The sequence below is a fragment of the Arvicola amphibius genome, chromosome 8 (genome assembly GCF_903992535.2).
Source record: "Arvicola amphibius chromosome 8, mArvAmp1.2, whole genome shotgun sequence".
Taxonomy (NCBI): Eukaryota; Metazoa; Chordata; class Mammalia; order Rodentia; family Cricetidae; genus Arvicola; species Arvicola amphibius.
This window is the reverse complement of record NC_052054.1, coordinates 113,547,510-113,565,728: the sequence shown is the minus strand read 5'-3', so window position 1 is coordinate 113,565,728 and position 18,219 is coordinate 113,547,510. Positions and strand designations below refer to the sequence as shown.

General features: G+C 42.8%; 1 pseudogene; it reads left to right on the top strand.

The window, feature by feature from the left end:
• Nucleotides 1-1,129: 1,129 nt before the first annotated feature.
• Nucleotides 1,130-12,476, top strand: LOC119821962 (annotated as a pseudogene).
• The last annotated feature ends 5,743 nt before the right edge of the window (nt 12,477-18,219 follow it).

The window sequence follows — 18,219 nt, the reverse complement described above, 5'->3', positions numbered from 1 at the left end:
CTTTACTAAGACTTGAAAAAAAAATACATAATGATTTTTGAGACGTTTTTGTTTCTGGGCAGCAGACTTCGAAGGTGAAGCTTTAATCACACCCTGGGTCTTATAATCCCTGCTGGTTTCCAACGAAAGTATTACAAATTGGGCTTCAGTTCAATTCAAATCGCATGGGGCAAATCCCTTCCCTTGGCTATTACAGGCAACTCCCATTGAAGTCATTAGGACTTGTACATGTGTAGCTGAGGAGATAATGTGGCCATATGGGCTTTTGTACCCATGTGTCTCTACACAGGGCGGGCGCAGAGGCTGGGACCATCTTGGGCAATTTGGACTAAGTTGTCCTTTTGTCATCTTGCATTCATGTCAGCATGATGAAAAGAAAATGCAAATGTAAGGAGAAGCGGCAATTCTTTCCATAATCCTCAGCATCCTGATGGTTCCTGGGGGCTCTGACTGCACAGCCACTGCTCAGTTGGCAAACCTAAGCAGGTCCTCCTTGTGCCCTTCCTCGGTGCCCTCTCCTGAGAGACTCTGCCCCTTCTCCGGAGGGCTGGGTGGACGAGCTCTCCTTCCTGGCAAAGGGTTCAATGGAACACATGACTGGCGTAGGTGAAGTCCACAACACTTGTTGAACATCCTGGGAGAGTGGGGAATGTTGATTTCCATTGTCAGTGTGACTGGATTGGGGAGACAGGCCACCAAGTGTGTCTCTTAAGGCATTTCCAAGGAGGCTTTCCTGAAGAAGTAAGACCCACCCTAAACCCGGATAGAACCTTAGGCAGGTTAAGGGTAGGAAAGAGACTGAGTTAAATAGGAGGCACGGGAAAGCCTGACAAGCCCCAAGGCTCATCTCTTTCACCCTCTCCTCTCCAGAGTTGGGACGAAGCAGGCTCATACTCTTGTTGCTGTGCCTTTCCTGCCATAATGGACTGCACCCTCCAATCATGACCCCAAACAAACCCTTTTCCCTTAAATCGTCAGGTTTTTTTGGTCACAACAAGAAAAGGAACTATTACAATGATAGACGCTTCACATACATTCCATAGCCTATCAACATTTGGAAGCATCTGAAACAACCTCACTCAGTTTTTAACCTGCCGCAGAGCCACCAGCACGTTTGTTCAAAGATGACATGCTAGGTCCCATTCCTGCCATTTCTGATACAGTAGGGCTGGAAAAGAAGTCTAAGAAGTCAGAAGTCTACCAAGTATGTATGGAATGCTAACGCCACTGGTCCAGAGATCACATATGAAGAACACTCACCTGGAATGAGAGGGTCAAATAAGATATGGGCTTCAATGGACAAAAAACATGCTAGTAGGACAAATAAGATAGTAAAGAAACAATTTGTGGTCACATATGCATTATCACAGAGAAAATATAGGCATCCTGGTGGTTCATGGGTTTGTTTAGATAAAAGGGGAGAGACTGTATATCATTTAGTGATCAAGGAAGCCACCTGGAGTGAACATGGGTTGTTTCTCTCTGCTAGGATTCCCTTTCTTCTTTTGGTATCAAAGAGATGGGTTCCCATTCTAGAACTAACTATCCCTGGCCTAACGTAGGTTTGTCCGCATCTGCAATTGGGAAAACATGATCCAGGCTGCCCATCCACAGTTCTTTCCTGGGGGTTGACAATGAGCTAGGAGGGGGGCACATTTCTCTTTCTGAGAAGCCAAGAAATAAGTACCAGGACTGTCTGGAGCTTCTTCCAACCTTCCTTTCTCCCACGAGTTCAGAATCAGGCTGCAAGAGAAACTACGGCTGATTATATTTTGCAAGAATGACTTCAAAAATGTCTCTCATCCACATACTCTTCCCTGACATGCCTCCTGTGAAGGTGGATCTCCATGCCCTCTCCTTGAATCTGTGAAATGGCAGAAGTAGAATTGTGTGATGTCTTATATGAGGTTATCAAAGGCAATACAGGCTTTACCTGGCTGTTTCAAGAGTCCTGATCATGGGAACCACCCACCGTCCTGTAAGGAAGCCCAAGCAGCTGCATGGAACTGATACAGGTGTGTAACCTATTCAAGAAATCCCTAGCATCAATTGTCATCCTTGTAAGTCAAGAAACCTTCAATTCTTCCCATGCTTCAGTCATCACTAAATCTCCAGTCTTTCCAGCTGAAGTGTCAAACATTTAGACAAAGCAATGCAATCCTATTGTACCTCTGTGCCTTCCTGACTCACAGAATACTGTGGGCCCCATGGATAGTTCATGATCATGCTGTGGAGGGGTTGTCTTCCAGAGGCTCACAGGCCCACATGTTAAAGCCTTGGAATCCAGCTTGTTACTGCAGTGGGTGGTACTCTGGTCACTAGAACATGTCCGTAAAGGGGTCTCTCTCTCTCTCTCTCTCTCTCTCTCTCTCTCTCTCTCTCTCTCTCTCTCTCTCTCTCTCTCTCTCTCTCTCTCTCTCTTCTTCCTAAGAATAAGTCCTGTCACATGGAGGCCTACACTAATAAAAGTATGCTCCTGAGGAAAATACAGGTAAGGAAAAAATCCCCAAAAAGAGAAATTGTGAAGTAAAATGATTAAACCAAGGAAATTATTTCGAGAATATCTTTTAAAACAGAATTTTAACAATTTAAAAAATATCCTATAGCTTTTGAGGAGTAATTATTTCCAGTGGAGGAATCTTTTCTGACCTCTTTTTCTTTTTTTCTCCAGGGGCATTGAAGCGTTCCAAAAAACTAGTCACTTTTCCCCTGTTGTGTATGATTATTCTCAATTCTATCGACTGTGGAAAGAACATGTCCAAAGAAGAGAAGATGAAGAGTTTTGGTCTCTTTAGGCTTCCGCCGTCTCGCTGAGCCATTCTCATCCAGGTGTCCAGAGAAACAAGCAAGGGAATGATTTTGAAAGTTTACAAATGGAAATAGAAGTCTTACAGCAATCATTTCCCCTGTATTCTGGAAAACACAGTCAAGTCAGTCTCTTTAAACATGCTGTGTTAATTACTGTGATTAGCCAAAGAAGAAAAGAGAAAAAAAGAAAAGAAAAAAAAAGTTTTCTTACACAGTAAATCACTTAGAGGGAACGACTCGGTTCTCTGCATGAAAAGAGGAAACAGGATAGTAAACTTGAACTTCCATCAACAGATATATTACTTTGGACAAATCTCTTAACTTCTGGTAGAAAAAAAAAATGCCTTCATCTATGTGAAACCCTTCATCCCACCCCATGAAAGCTAAGTGTCTCAAAAAGAGCAATAAGAAAATTCTTCACCAACTCTTAGTCTTTTACACTGGAAATACTTATTCAAGTTCAAGTTACACAGGGAAAGTCAAACATATTTACATTAGATGACCTTAACATACCCCATGACTAACCTTCATCAAAGGGAGAAGTATTTAATGTAAATATTACTTAGGTTCACATACCTAAAAGTCACTCTTAACATAAATCCTAAAAGAAGTATCAGGAAGCACAGAATGGAGACTGTTTTAGAACCTTTTTTAAAAGTAAATTGAAATTTTAACTGATATATGAAAATGAGTATACTCTTATGGGACAATACATGGCATTTCAATAAATGCATATATAATATTGTTGTTAAGGCAGGTTACACATACCTATTCGCTCAAACCTGAATAGCTCTTTATGGCAGTGGTTCTGAACCTGTGGTCATGACCCCTTGGGGATCATATATCAGATATCCTGCATATCAGATATTTACATTACAGTTCATAACAGTAGCAAAATTACAGTGATGGAGCAGCAATTAAAATAACTTATGGTTGGGGTCTCCACAGCAAGAGGAACTGTAATAAAAGGTCGCAGTAATAGGAAGGATGAGAACCACTGCTTTATGGCGAAAGCATTCATACATCCTTTCTTCACCTTTTGGAAGTGTCTATCACACTTCATTGTCTATAGTCACCCTCGTGGAATGCACCAGAACTCTTTTGCTATTGTTTTCATCCATGCTTTATCCATTTATCAGTTTTGGGGCAGAAAACCTGCCAAAGTCAGTTCTTTCCATTTTCCATGTAAGAAGGAGAAAAAAAAACCCAGGGATTGGACTCAGGTTAACAGTCTTGGCAGCAACTGGCTTTACCTACTGAGTCATCTTGCTAGCCACTTAATTATTGTCATTAAGCTGCTTCATGCAGGAAAATCAGAAGCTATATTTGTAACAATGTGATATTCATCCAGCAGAGTTTATTAGACTGTCACTCAACAAATTTTGCTCAGTAATTGCAACTCAATTATCTCCACTTGCAATCAAGGGCAATGACATTTTTTTCAGATTTCAGTTTCCTGGTGGCAGGTGCCTTTTACTCCTGACTATTCCAAGGGTCTTAATGATGCATTAGATTAAATCATCCATTATAGATCTGCATTCGTTTTATTCCCCCTATCTTGTAATATAGTGATCAGCATCTTTTTGTACCTTCATGGCCAGTCCTCTGTTTGCCCTGTTTACTTTAGAGAATGTGGTGTTTTTTATTAGCTTGCTGTATTTTAAATACTTCATTCAGCCTTTAGAATGTGGCAAAGGAAAACACAAGGATTCTAACCCCTCACAGGGTCCAATTCTAAAGACCATCACCATTGCATCAAAGAAGCATGTTGCCTTTGTTTGGATGTTTTTAAGTACAGTGAAGTGGGTTTGGGGGTTTCTTTTGACAAGAAGTCAGAGAACATTGATAGTTATAAACATTGGTAGTTATTAAACAAAAGCAGACAGTCAGAGGATCTATGGTATACGAAAGGAACAATTTTCTCTTTTTGTGTTTTTGTTTGTTACTGACCATGGAATAAATGATTCAATCCCTTTCTGAACTGTAGCAGAGTCGATGCGTACTTATCCCCAGAGAGATAAATCTGTACCTTGTTTAGCTCTAGGTATAATGTGTCTGTTGAGAATTAAAAATGTGTTGGCACTCTTCGGGGAGAAAACAAAGAAGAGTGTTTACTGTGACTTCTAGCCTCATATTTCCTTTTGCCAACTGCCAACCCAGTCTTCCTTGCATAGCTTCATCTGGCTAGGATAGAAAGCTTCGTATAAATACCTTTCTCCTAAGTTAGCAGCCTGAGTCTTAGCTTTCTTCCAGCATCTGCCATCCCTCTTCTCTTGGCTGATTTCTGGAGAAAGATGCTGCCACCGGGCGTCCCTTCAACATATAAAGGGCAGTTGAAAAGTTCCTAATGTACTAAGCTCTTCAGAGGAGTGCAGAGGATAAAGAGAGAATTTTTACAACTGTCTTGCGCAGCAGCTGCTGCAGCTGAAGAAATTTATGGCCTCAGTAGCTTCCACTGTGTTGAAAGGAATCCATGAAAGGGTCTTAGCTTTACATGATGCCAGACACTGACATTAATCAAAATCACGACAGTCCGTTATCAACAGTGCAAGTCCATCACCAAGATACTCTCCAAGTTAAAAGTCAGCCATTATCCCCATGGCCTTCAGGAAACCACTGCTTCTCCATAAGCTGCTATTTTCTAATTTCCTTACAAGTTCATTTAATTTTCTTTAAAAGTTCGTTTTCAGCACGGAATGCTAAGATTCTGTGACTTAGTGGATAACTTTTGCTTCCTATATAGAAACATCAATGTCCGGATCTTAATTCTTGAATCTCTCTTGTATCTCCTTGCAAGGTTGGAGGTGTAAGAAGATCCGATCAGAATGAGTCACTGCCTGGGAACAAAGGGACAGCCAGATGTGTAGCAGGATCTTAAACCGAAACTTTAAAACCAAAGGCAACTCTGAGGATGGTTTAATGCACATACCATATGCATAAGCGTATAACCAAAATTTACCAAGCATTCAAATTAAGCATATACAACTCATTACAAATCTCCTATATAACCATATCTACAAATAAACGATGCATATGTGAGTTTCATTTAGATTACCCAGACTTCCCCAGCTCAGAATTAGAAACAGTCGATAAAGCCTTTGGTGCTGCTCTGCTTGCAGGGGTCTAGCTCGGTTGAACATCAAGTCTAGTTGGCGAACTCTTTGTGCTCAAGACACAGGCAAAAGCATCGCCTTCCATCAAGCCGATAAACATGTCTGTAACAAGGGGTACAAGGCTCACAGCATAGCAGCCATATCCTATCATTCGTAGTGGGGCCAGTCAAGATGTGCAGAATACATAAAAAGCAAGTTGTAAAACTTGCGTTGCAAGACATGAGATATTCTCAGAGCTAAATTACAAAGCTACTCAGAAAGCTTGGGCTTCCGTCAGTGACTGCTAAGCTACACGTTTCATGATCTCCACCCCAGGCTCTGGTTTTCCCTTCAGTGTCTGTTTCTTACACTATTTAGCTCTCAGTCCTGATAGAAAAGGCTACTTAATACTCTCGCAGGAAGCCCAAGTATAGCCTCTGGTGGACAAGAGAAATCCAGAAAGATAGAACCCCCTGGGCATAAATTCTCCATCAAAAATATTTTCTAACTCCCGGCAACAGGTGCTTCTAACTGGGCCTTTTAAATCAGATTGTTTAAAAAAAATCAGTGTAATGGGGGCTGGGAAGGTGGCTCAGTGACTGGAAGCTCATGAGGCTCCTGCAGAGAACCTGGGTTAGTTTCCCACTCCCGTGGACAGAAGCTCATGCGGCCTGTTTCTCCAGAGCCAGGAGAGTCAACAACCTCTTCTGGCCTCCATAAAACTCAGGCAGTCATTTGTGTATGCCCACAAACAATTTTTTTAAAATAAAATAACAATATTTTTGTCTAAAAGGGATGTGATGAAAGCAAAAGGCCTGCTCCACCAGATATGGTCCACTATGTGCCACCGTGTACACTTCCTGAACTTGCCTGGAGTTTCTTACCCTTAACACTGGTTTGTTTTTCAGTCCTGGAGATTTGCTGTTTTTTTTTGTTTGTGGGTATTTTTGTTTGGTTGTTTTTGCTGTTATTATTTATTTTTGTTGTTTCGTTTGGTTCGTGTTCTTTTAATTTTTCAAGGCAGGGTTTCTCTGTGTATCTCTGGCTGTTCTAGAACTCACTCTGCAGACCAGGCTGGCTTTGAACTCATAGAGATCTGCCTGCCTTTACCTCCCAAGTGCTGGGAGTAAAGGCGTGTGCCACCACTACCCAGGCTGTCTCGCAATTAAAATCTAACCACAGGCAAGGGCAAAAGGGAGGCGGAATAGTCTTGAGTTGGCACCTAGAACTAATGAGGAGGCTCACTAGACGAAGGTACCTGCTACGTAAGCCTGAAAACCCGAGTTGGAGTGCCAGAACCCACATGGTAGAAGAGGGAGACCAACTTCCGCAGGTTGTTCTCTGATGCCCTCGTGTGTGTGTGTGTGACATGTATACACACACACACACACACACACACACACACACAACTAGATGAATAAATGTAAAAACTTAAAATCTAGAGTTAGTGTCTAGTTGGGGACAAATCTCAAAGCATAAGAGATAGTTGGTAGCTAAAGAAATATTTCTGCCTTTATACCTCATAATTGTTATCTTCGTAGCCTTCCAGAGGGTCCTTTTCCACTCTGGTAACCTCCATCATTAACATCCCTCCTTCCCTGTCTCTCTTTGCAAGTTCCTTCCTATATTCCTGAGATTATTTCCCTAATTAGCTCATGTACCCACATCTTTGTTTCAGATCTGCTTCGTGGTAACCCATAAGCGAAAAGCCGATTGAAACTCTCATTATGAACCTATCAGAATGGGGTAGAGAACAGAGGATCACTCAGTTCCAGGGACCCAGCTGCTGAGTCAGGACAGAGAAAACTGGCTTGTTGGCAGTAAATGCCAGGCCCAAAGCTTGCCACGGACACAGCTGTACTGATAGAGCTGGGCTTCCCTAACACGTTCTCAAGAAATGACGGCTGAGATGATAGAACTGCCAAGAGAAGATTGCTACTCCAAAGTTAAGAAAACTGGTTTCAAGCATCTGGGACAAGCAGGAATAAGCTAGAAGCAGAAGCTAATTGAAGCAGATGAATTAATAGGCTTTCTGTCTTCATGTCATAAATTAATGACACTTCCAGGGAGTCTCAGCCGAAAGCAGAATCATGAAACTGGATTTCCCCCAGAAAGGCAAGTTGAACCAGAGAAACTTAGCGTCTGATCCTACTTTGTCAGCAAGATGATGCCAAGCTTCCTGAATATCTCAATTCTACAGTTGGATATGATTCCTTTGACGCTTACAGAGTAGACTTGAGTCTAGATCTTCTGATTTTTTGAATAAAACATTCTGTTAATTTACTGGTATTTTGTTTTAGAACACTCTTTCGTGTCTGTCATCTCGGAAGCCTGGGCATCTTATCTGATAATTGTGATCAATGCGATGAAATGAAATCATCAGAGGCCATTAGCACCCACATCTTTTTCAAACGTCCTCATATACATAAGAGTGTACAGCGTTTACTGATGAAACAGTACAGTTATATTTCTGTGATTGTCAAGTGTAGAAGATAATAAAATAGGAAGACTGCTTCCCCGGGGTGAAAACAGCCCATTGCCACTCCTGATTGCATCAGGGGTTTCTTACATCTTCCCAAGGCTTGTGTTCTCTCTATTGAGTTTGATGTGCCAGGTCCCAAACTTGAGAATTGCAGCAAGACAAATATTTTTTAAATAAAGTAAGTATTGTTGGTTTCAAGTATGATTGTCTCAAATATAAACAACTACGCAAATTCAAAACATGTTGAGCGAAATGGTAGAAGGAAAACAAAAGAAGAGGCAGAGTAAAAATAGAAGCTGCATACATAAAGGCATGGTGTCTGAAGCAGAGAATTTATCCTGGAATTATACGCAGCCAGTGAAAAAGATATCATTTGAAACACAGCATTGTGCAATTCAAGTCAGTGCGAGAAGCAATCAAAATGTTTCAAGGGGGCTGAAATGTTTGAAACATGAGGACACATATTGGCCCATTCAATACCTTAGAGGAAAGAAAAACTATGGGAAAATTTTTTTTCCAAGAGTATATGCATGAGCCAAATTCTTCCCTTGCATACTTGTATATGGGACCCAATCCTGCACTTGGATATTTGTGGCAACTTTGCATTCTGCAGACTTAGAGCTCGTGTGAAACAGGAGTCTGGCACATGGCAACCTGCAGCTCGCGTGGAGACACAGCTTCTGTTAGCGTTAAGCAGCTCATTATTATGCAATGGAACTCTTTAAAAGGAAAACAGCATTAATGACTATATGGCATTTGGAAGCTATTCCAAAAGTTGGAATTTAAAGTAAGATGGAAGAGCATAAAGCAATATGGCCATGATCCCCAATCCCAGCCACCGCATCTCTCTCTGGAACACATGATACAACCAGGCTCATTAAGCATAAACCCAATTTAGCATCCTGGCTTATGTTTCAGGGCTGGTAGTGAAGCAGACACACATGGGAAGATCCGGGGACTCCACTCATCATCTGATCCCATTAGCTAAAAGCTGTCTTGCCCTTGTGGATGGAGAGAAGCTGCCTGGGTGGGCGGAGCTCTGCTCTCCCTTCACCTCCTAGGTAGTGAGCACTGCTTAGCCATCGGGATAGGAAAAGAGATTTCCCTTCTCCGACAAAGCAGGTTTGCTTCCTCAGATTCAAATCACAGTCGCGATGTCCAGACTACAGAACACAGGGCAAAGCTCTAATGTTAAAAGTCAGAAGGCTTTGAAAAAAAAGCAGACCACTCCTCAGAATAGGTGGGCCATCCCTATGTTTCCTAGTCACGGTTTCTCAGGTGGGTAGAGTGGTGACCCTGGTCCCCTTCCTCTGTATTCACAGGTTTCGTTGTACTTGGCCTTAACCTATAAAAAAGACATGCATATTTGTAGAATGATGGATCTCTCCAGATGTGTTCTTCCTTCCCACCTCAAAAAACAATTGATTTGACAACTGTAGAGTATGCAGCAGGCAAAGAACAGAGAATCTTAGACGGAAGAAATTACTTGTAGCCATGCTGATCTGGGGTGGTATGGAGCACAATGATTTAAAAAAAATTAAAGTAGAAAAGACACGGAGATCCTTGGCCGTTGTCATTTCTGGGTTGTTTATTTGCTTGTTTGTCCTTAACAACAAAAGCAGAAGCATGGCCTTAGTGCTTCAGCAGAGATGTATTCCACACCGGGGACAGCAGAGGGAATTGGCACATTTGGCTGAGCCCCGAGCTGGCTGCCAAAGGGACAGAGTGTGAAATCAGAACAGAAGTCCAGCTTGAGCTGCTTAGGGAGGAGCAGACATGGAAAAGACAGTTGTCCACTGCACGACAATAAAACCAAACACTCTTCGTTTCAGAGACGAAAGAAGGAGCACACGTGTGCTAAGAGCATGGTCAACAGAACCCCAGAGCCTAAGGGGAAAATTACCCGAGGAGGGAGTGCTAAGCTGCCCCACAAGCCACAGAAAAGCTAGATTATTTACTCAAGAGAGGGAGCTGAAGAGGGTCCACGGAAAAGGCAGTGGGAACAAAGAAACTCAGTCATTGGACATGCCAAGAGAAATAAGTGGTAGCAACAACATTTTAAAACCCCAATTTAGGGGAGAAAGAAGAAAATGATCGGTCTTAGCCAAGAAAAATAACAGTTCCACATAGCTCCAGCCCTTGGATTTTTGCATTCCTCCGTGCATGTCTGTGGTCTGTGATTCCCAAGTCATTTTGTGAGCGTGAAAACTTACCTCCTCCAACTTCTCGCTAAGCCACTTTTTTCCTCCCAAGATGTGGACGGGATGTCTACACTCCTGCGCCAGCCGGAGGACTCAGGCTCACAGTGGCAGCATCCTTCCCTGTGAGGACCCGAGAGTCCTTCTGCCCCAGAGCTGTTTTCGTCATCGTAAATAAGTGTGGTCTCTGGGTTCTTAGGAAAGGAAAGTGGTGTAGAAGGCCGGGAAATGGCTGTGTCCTTTCATCAGAACAGAGAAAACCCTGAAACCAGACAGGAGCCTAAAAAGGTGCATTTCAGCTTCATCTGGAGTTTCATTTCAGTTGGTAATACTGAAGACAGACTCGGAATCCTTCTTTAATGCTGGATGGCAGAGTCGTAGACTTAGTGTATGAGTGTGTGTGTGCGTGCGTGTGTGTGTGTGTGTGTGTGTGCGTGTGCGTGCAGGTGAACATGTATACATGTATATGTGTTCCAGTGCATTGGAGGCCAGCAGTCAACCCCCCACTCTCATTCTTCAGGCACCACCCATCGTATTTCTTGGAAGCCTATGTTTGTCAAGTAGGCTAAATCGGTTAGTAAGCCCTAGGGTCCCACCTCTCTCCACCTCCCCAGTGTTATGTGCCAAGCACATACTCACACTTGACTTTTTTCAATGTGGGGTTGAACTGAGAGATTGAACTACAGTTTTCACACGTGCTAGGAAAGTACTTTACTGAGGGGTCACCCCAGCACCCACAGGTGATTTTATAGAATCTTATTCACTGTATTTTTGAAGTAGTTAAACTTTAAGGAGTGGCTGGGCATAGTGGTGCATGCCTTTAATCCCAAAACTCGAGAGGCAAAAGCAGGTGGATCTCTGAGAGTCTGAGCCATCCTACTCAACACAGAGAGCTCCAGGCCAGTCAGGGCTACATAGAAATAACCTGTGCCCCCCCTCCCCCGAAAGAAAATAAAGAAAATTATTTAAAAGCATTAATTGGGAAATGTGGTGTGCAAAGTTAACAAGTAATGAGTGTGGTCCCTAACAGCAGAATTTAGGAACGGAGGAAAGAGATGCACAGAATATCAGAATTACCAATAATATCAGAGGTTTTTAACTGAGGCCACAAATTGCCACCATGTGAGAAGCAATTTTTAAAAATACCAGCCTTGAGGTCACATGGTAGCTGGCCAGGGAAACGGTGGCTTTGGGGAAGAGTAAGGTTTTGGACAGCAGTGGAGGCAGCATGGAGGATGAATTTATGACCTTCTGGCCACAGAGGGATAAAACAAGCATAGAAGACAGACTCAGTTCCAAAGCCCAAAATCAGATTGGATGATTGACTCATTCTGATTCCTCTTGCTTTAACCTGAAGTCATTTGCGGCTTTTCAGATAGGTCCTGAAGTGACAGATGAAGAAATAAAAAGGAGGTTTCAGTAGCTGCATCCCGGCAAAAACATCGGAAGATGATGCTGAGAGAGCACAGGCTTTGGAGGCTGTGGACAAAGCTTGCAAGTTGCTCCTGGATCAGGAACAAAAGAAGAGGGCCCTGGATGTGATTGAGGCAGGAAAAGAATATGTGGAACACATTGTTAAAGAGCAGAAAAAAAAAACAACTAAAGAAGGAAGGAAATCCTACCAATATAGAGAAAGCTGATCCCACGCTGTTCCAACAGGCAGTCTACAGACCACGAAACTGCTCGCTGAGCTAAAAAGGAAAAGAAAAGAGAGAGAAGCTAATGAAATGCACGAAAGGAAACTGACAAGGAGGAGAGGAGATCGAAGCCAAGGGAGAAAGGGAGTGGCAGAAAAGCTTGGAGGAACCGCGGGATGGTTGAGTGGAGAGTTGGTGACATTTCTAGGCAAACACAAAGGGAAGAAGGAGACAAGGCGGACCTCCTGCAGGCGCATAAACTAAAGATGGAGCGGTCACAGTGACCAGCAGGACCACTGCAGAGCCTTCCCCGGCTGCCTCCGTTCTGCTTCAAGGACTCATTCTTTCTCCACGTCCACCCCAACATAGAGCAGTGTTTGCTTTTTAGTCTCTTTTGTTTTCAATGCAATTTAATACCAATCAAAGTAATTCTTTTATTTTTGAAGAGAAAATCTCTAATAATTTATTGACCTTCAGTTTCACATCGTGAAAAAAAATAACAGTTTTACAAAACCTCAAAAAAATGTAGTAGTAGCAAACAAAAACACTGAGAGAAGAGGTTTGATCTAAGCTTCCCCCATCCTCACCCATAGAACCACTGCAATCGGGAGGTGCCTTGAGTCCTGCCACCTTCTCTTCCCACAGCCTATAACTTAATGTTTTATATTTCACTGAATTGTGGTGGCTCAGAGGTCACATATAGTTTGTGGAAATCCTCCACTCCACTGTCCTGCTTACAGTGGTGTGGCCATGACTCCAGACCAGCCTGGGCCACCATGGGAAGAACCTTTGATTATTTCTGCGTGTGCCATCCTTGAAGTCCTAGATCCAATAAGTAAGGCATTGTGGGCTCAAGGAACAGTCACTTGATGACCCAATGCCTTGTGGTGTTTGGCACAAGTCCTTCTGTTTGACTGACAAATCAGTCAGAGTGGCATAAGGCTCCCAGCAGTTTAAACCTGCTCATTTCCAAAGAGTCAGCCATGTTCCTACCAGTCTGATATATCCTCCTCAGTCGTTTGCATTCCATAGTGGTAATATTCTTTCATGTACAGTAAATATTTATACCCAAAAGAATACTAGCCGTGTACATAATTCACCTGGGAGAATTTGAAATGAGAATCAATAAGTGTAGGGTGTCTTTTTCCCCAATATGCTTTGGTAGTTCTGACATATAGCCAGAGTCAACAATGACTCTCATCTTCTGAATGGTTATTTTGTTCTCTTAAGACAAAAATCAGAGAATGCACAAATGAAAGGCCCAAAGCATGAGATTAGAAGAGCAGGAGAACAGGGTTCTAGACCTACAATTGCTAAAAGTTGAGACATTAAAAAAAAAAGCACTGCCCTAAACAAGTAAAAGCGTCTGATTTTTGTCTCAAGCTCAGGATAAAAAGATGGAAACATTTCTCCTGTGGTCTATAGTTGGCAGATTGATCAACAGCAGCGTTTTTAATAGAACTCTCGACTTCGTACTTCTTCTAGCTAACTTATACTCAACTGATTTTATGAAAAAAAAATGCCGCATATAACACTCATTTTAAATCATTCTTACTGTAGCCGAAAAATCTCACTTTTCATCACCATGAACCAGAAGGACAATCCACTATAAATCAAGATGGTCAACTGGAACTATGTGTCCTCTGGTAGATAAGTAGTAGATATATTTCCAAAGATCATTGGCAAAGGAGAAAACCTACAAAAGTAATTTATTCCTAAAGTACCTATTGTCTCAGCTAACACCTGGAAGAAACATTAAGGATTTGGGATTTAACACTCATCAAATCACCCTCTCGATTCCCTCGCTTCTCAGCCTCTTACCTATGCCACAAATCTGTCACCTCCGTGAGGATGACCAGTGTGCCCACATGGACCCATGTGGTAAAGTATTCTGTGGGTCTGGGGCAATTTCACCGGATATAAAGGGAAATGCTTTAAGGTGCTTATTTTACTCAGATCTTATATGAAATAAGAGTAACTTTCTCTCTCCTCTCTCTCTCTCGCTCTCTCTCCTCCTCCTCCTCCTCTCTCCCTCTCTCTGTCTCTTTCTCTCTGTCTCTGCCTCTCTCCCCCCTCTCTCTCTCTCTCTCTCTCTCTCGCTCTCTCTCTCTCTCTCTCTGTGTGTGTGTGTGTGTGTGTATGTATGTATGTATCTCTGTGTGTGTGTGTGTGTGTGTGTGTGTGTGTGTGTGTGTGTGTTTGTCTCCCACACAGGTTACCAATTCAAAGGAAAAGACGTGACCTCAGGAGCACATACAAATCAACATCGTGGTGCCTTGTAATACGACCTGGAACAAATGGATTAGCAGCAGGGGTTTGAGAAAGCTCAATAAATGCCCTGAGAACTAGCAGTGGACGATGAATGAGGAAGAAGGCCTGCCACTGCACTGACAACCTGCTTTCCAAAGAGGATGATAACAGACAGCATCCCCTGAAGGAATCAGGACCAGTCATCCCTTCCACTCTGATGTTCTGTGAGACCTGGGGATCTAGGTGCAGCAGCCCAGTCGAGGTTTGGAAATAAGGGAATATGAAAAGAACTTGTGTGTGTGGCCACCAACCTACCGACTAGGGCTGAGGAATAAGTCAGAGAGGGACCCAGCTGTGAGCCCGGCACCACAAAGCTAGAATGGGGCCAGAAGAAAGGATGGCGAGCTGCTGATTCACCTGCGTGTAGATTTGGAACCACTACGCTGTCTTCTGTCTAAGATGAGTACTGGAGGCTCTGACCAGGCTGGAAGCTTTGATTAAGCCGTCTGTCTAGGTGGCTATGGCGGTAGATGTCTACAGCAGTCCTGACACTCAAGAGGCTGAGGACTATGAGTTCAAGGTCAGTCTAGACTGCTTCATAAGCTCTCCATCTCCATGGTGAAATGAATCCTTCCCAGGCAAGTGAGCCAGGAGAAGAATAGCCAGTTTAGAATTAACTTTATTTATGTTTCCTTATTTGAGGAGGTTGAGGATGAGAAAAACAAAGTTGAAACAATATAGAGCAAAAGTAAGAATTAGACTGTCATTTGATAGAGACTGAAGACAGTGAAGTAGAGAAGACACACAAGTCAAAGGCTTAGAAATAATAAGTGATTCATTAGCTGAGGGCCAGAGATAACACTGAAAAGATGGAGAGAAAGCAAGAGTGAGGGGCCAACATCACCCATCCAGGCAACTTGGATTCCTAGAAGATGGCTATCTCCCCTTCACAATCTGTCTCTTTGATTTTTTTCTTTAAATTTATTGTGTGTGCGCGCGCGCATGCTTCTGTGATGTGTGTGTGTGTGTGCGCGCGCGCGCGCGCGCGCGCGCGCGCATGTGCATGTGCTTGCCATGTGGAGGTCAGAGGGCTGCTTGTGAGACTTAGAGCTTTTCATACACCACATGAGTCCTAGGGTCAAACTCAGGTCACTAGGTTTGGGAGCAAGTGCCTTTACCCACAGTGCCATCAGGCCAGTCCATGTCTTTACCCTTTGCTGTCTGCCTTTCCCACTGAAGATGCAAAAGAAGACTTTGGTAGTATAGTGGCTTGACTAAAAATGGCCCCCATAGGGAGTGGCACTTTGGGGAGGTGTGGCCTTGTTGGAGTGGGTGTGGCTTTGTTGGAGAAAATGTGTCACTAGAGATGGGCTTTGAGGTTTCAGAAGCTCAAGTCAGGCCCAGCGACTTTCCGTCTCTCCCTGTTATCTGTTGATCCAGATGCAGAACTCTCAGCCACCTCTCCAGTGCCATGTCTGCCTGCATGTGGCCATGCTTCCTGCCATGACAATAATGGACTAAACCTTGGAACCATAAACCAGCCCCAGTTAAATATTTTCCTTTGTAAGAGTTACTGTGTACATGGTATCTCTTCATGCAATAGAAACCAACTAAGACAGAGAGTGAATCTATTGAAACCCACTTCTCTCCTTATAGCCTATACCACCACACAGTACCTCAAAAATCTTCACACATGCCTCTAACGCTGGTCTATACCCTCTGGAAAACATTTCCCTTCCCTCCCTCCATATAGCATTTCATGTGTCACCCAGCATGGCTAAATTCATCAATGAACCCCTGACGGAAGTCGCCACTCCATTGCAGTCACCTAGGAGGCTATCTCTAAGGTAGGCAATTAATTTTTGAAAATATGTAAGGATATGTTCAAGTCAAATTAGAAATAAGGAAGATATTTGTTCTGACACACCATTTTTGAACAACCATTTCCCGTTGTTTCTATTTCTGTTTGCCATTTGCACTGGTAAGGGTTACAGTTCTGCTTTTTGCCTGTCTTTCATTTTTTCTATTTTTCCTCCACCCCTGCACCTCTCCCTCTACCTTCCATTCTCACTCCCTGACAGGTGCTTGCTCTGTAACCAAAGCTGGCCTCAAACTCATAATCCCCTTACCTTGCCCCTTTCCCCACTGTTAAGACAACAACACGTGCCATCTTGTGCAGCCAAAAGCATATGGTTTCAAGTAGAAGATTTATTTATGAAAGTCTGTTTAGGCCTGCAAAGAAAGGCAAAGAGAGGACAAAACAAAATCTTTCAGGTCTCAACCACAGGTGATTTCTTCTCAACACTTATGATCTCAGCACAGATGTGAAACTGACAGGAGGCTGGTTATGATGGAAGTCAAATCCATTCTATTTATCTATTGATAAAATCCCCATATTTATTATTTATTTAGATTTTCAACTTATATAATGAATTTCTGTGGTATGGATAAGTAAAGTGCATTGCCTGTGGGTAATCAGACACATTAAAATTTTTATATTAATGTCTTTTATTTGACATATACATAAAAATACATAGAAACACCACACACATACACACACACACACACACACACACACACACAATTAAATATTAAGTAAGTCTTTGGAAAGAAAGATCTTACTGGAAAAATGGAGCTTGGTAGCATCTACGTCACCCTATCCAAAGCTGAAAGGGAGGGTAAAGCCCTTCACTTCCTCAAAGCCCTCTCTTTTACTGTCCAAAGGAGCTTGGGGTGTTCATTTGGGTCACCCTTGGTCTGAAAGAGTTCTGGGCAGAACTGCTGAGATTAGACCCTGGAATGCTAGACTCCTGTGGTCACGTGTTCACCCTACCACATTGCATCTGTTTTCCAACTCAAGTTCTCCAGTTCCTGGGTACCAAGTCTTGAGACTGTGGACTTGGTTATAACTTCTCTTGGCGTCAATTCCTAGTATGTGAAGTATGTTAGCTGTGCATTTGAAATAAACTAGCCACTAAGGTCTGTTGACAATGTGCACCCAAAATAGCCTCGTGCAATAGAATTAATGCTGTGTAAAATTTTCAGTCCTTTCAGGAATGCTTCCCTGCAAACTCTGGAAAAGAGTCTTTTTTTAAAACAAACAAACAAAAATCCAACTCAGTCGTCAGCATTCCAGCTTGGAGAATTCTTCATCTGTTGGTGTTTCCATAGGGCATGAATTAAAATGTATGTAATAACCATTATTTTCCCACACCATTGAGTGGGAACTTAACAGTGTTGGCCTGAGAATAACGATAAATGTAATCTAAGCATAATCTGTCCATGAAAAATGTCTAGCAACTGTTTAAGGTGCTACATATGTAAATTAATTAGGTTTGTCCACCCAGCAGGGAGTCTCCATCCATACCAATGGACAGAGGGTAAAGAAATCACTGTTTTCTAAATAAGATAGGATGAGTATTATGCGGTAAGGGAAATGAGAGGAGCTAGAAGTCAGTAACTAAAGAATGAGAAACACAACGAGCAAGCAACAAAAGAAATAAAAACAGTTCATGCTCCTTGTGCGTGAGCTGAAGCTTCTCTGGCCTGTCTGTCTTTTGTAGAGTCTAGGATCTTTAACAGACAAGCATAAACACTTCTAGTGAGCTTGCTCTGTTCCTCCGCATCAGATCAGCAAGACCGTGTCTGTGATGGCAAAACACAGACAGCATCTCCTCTCCTGTGTCGTCTATCTCCAGGTCATCGGGGGACAACCCCCTTCCTGCATGTCTGCAACAGTAGTTGCTGAGGAA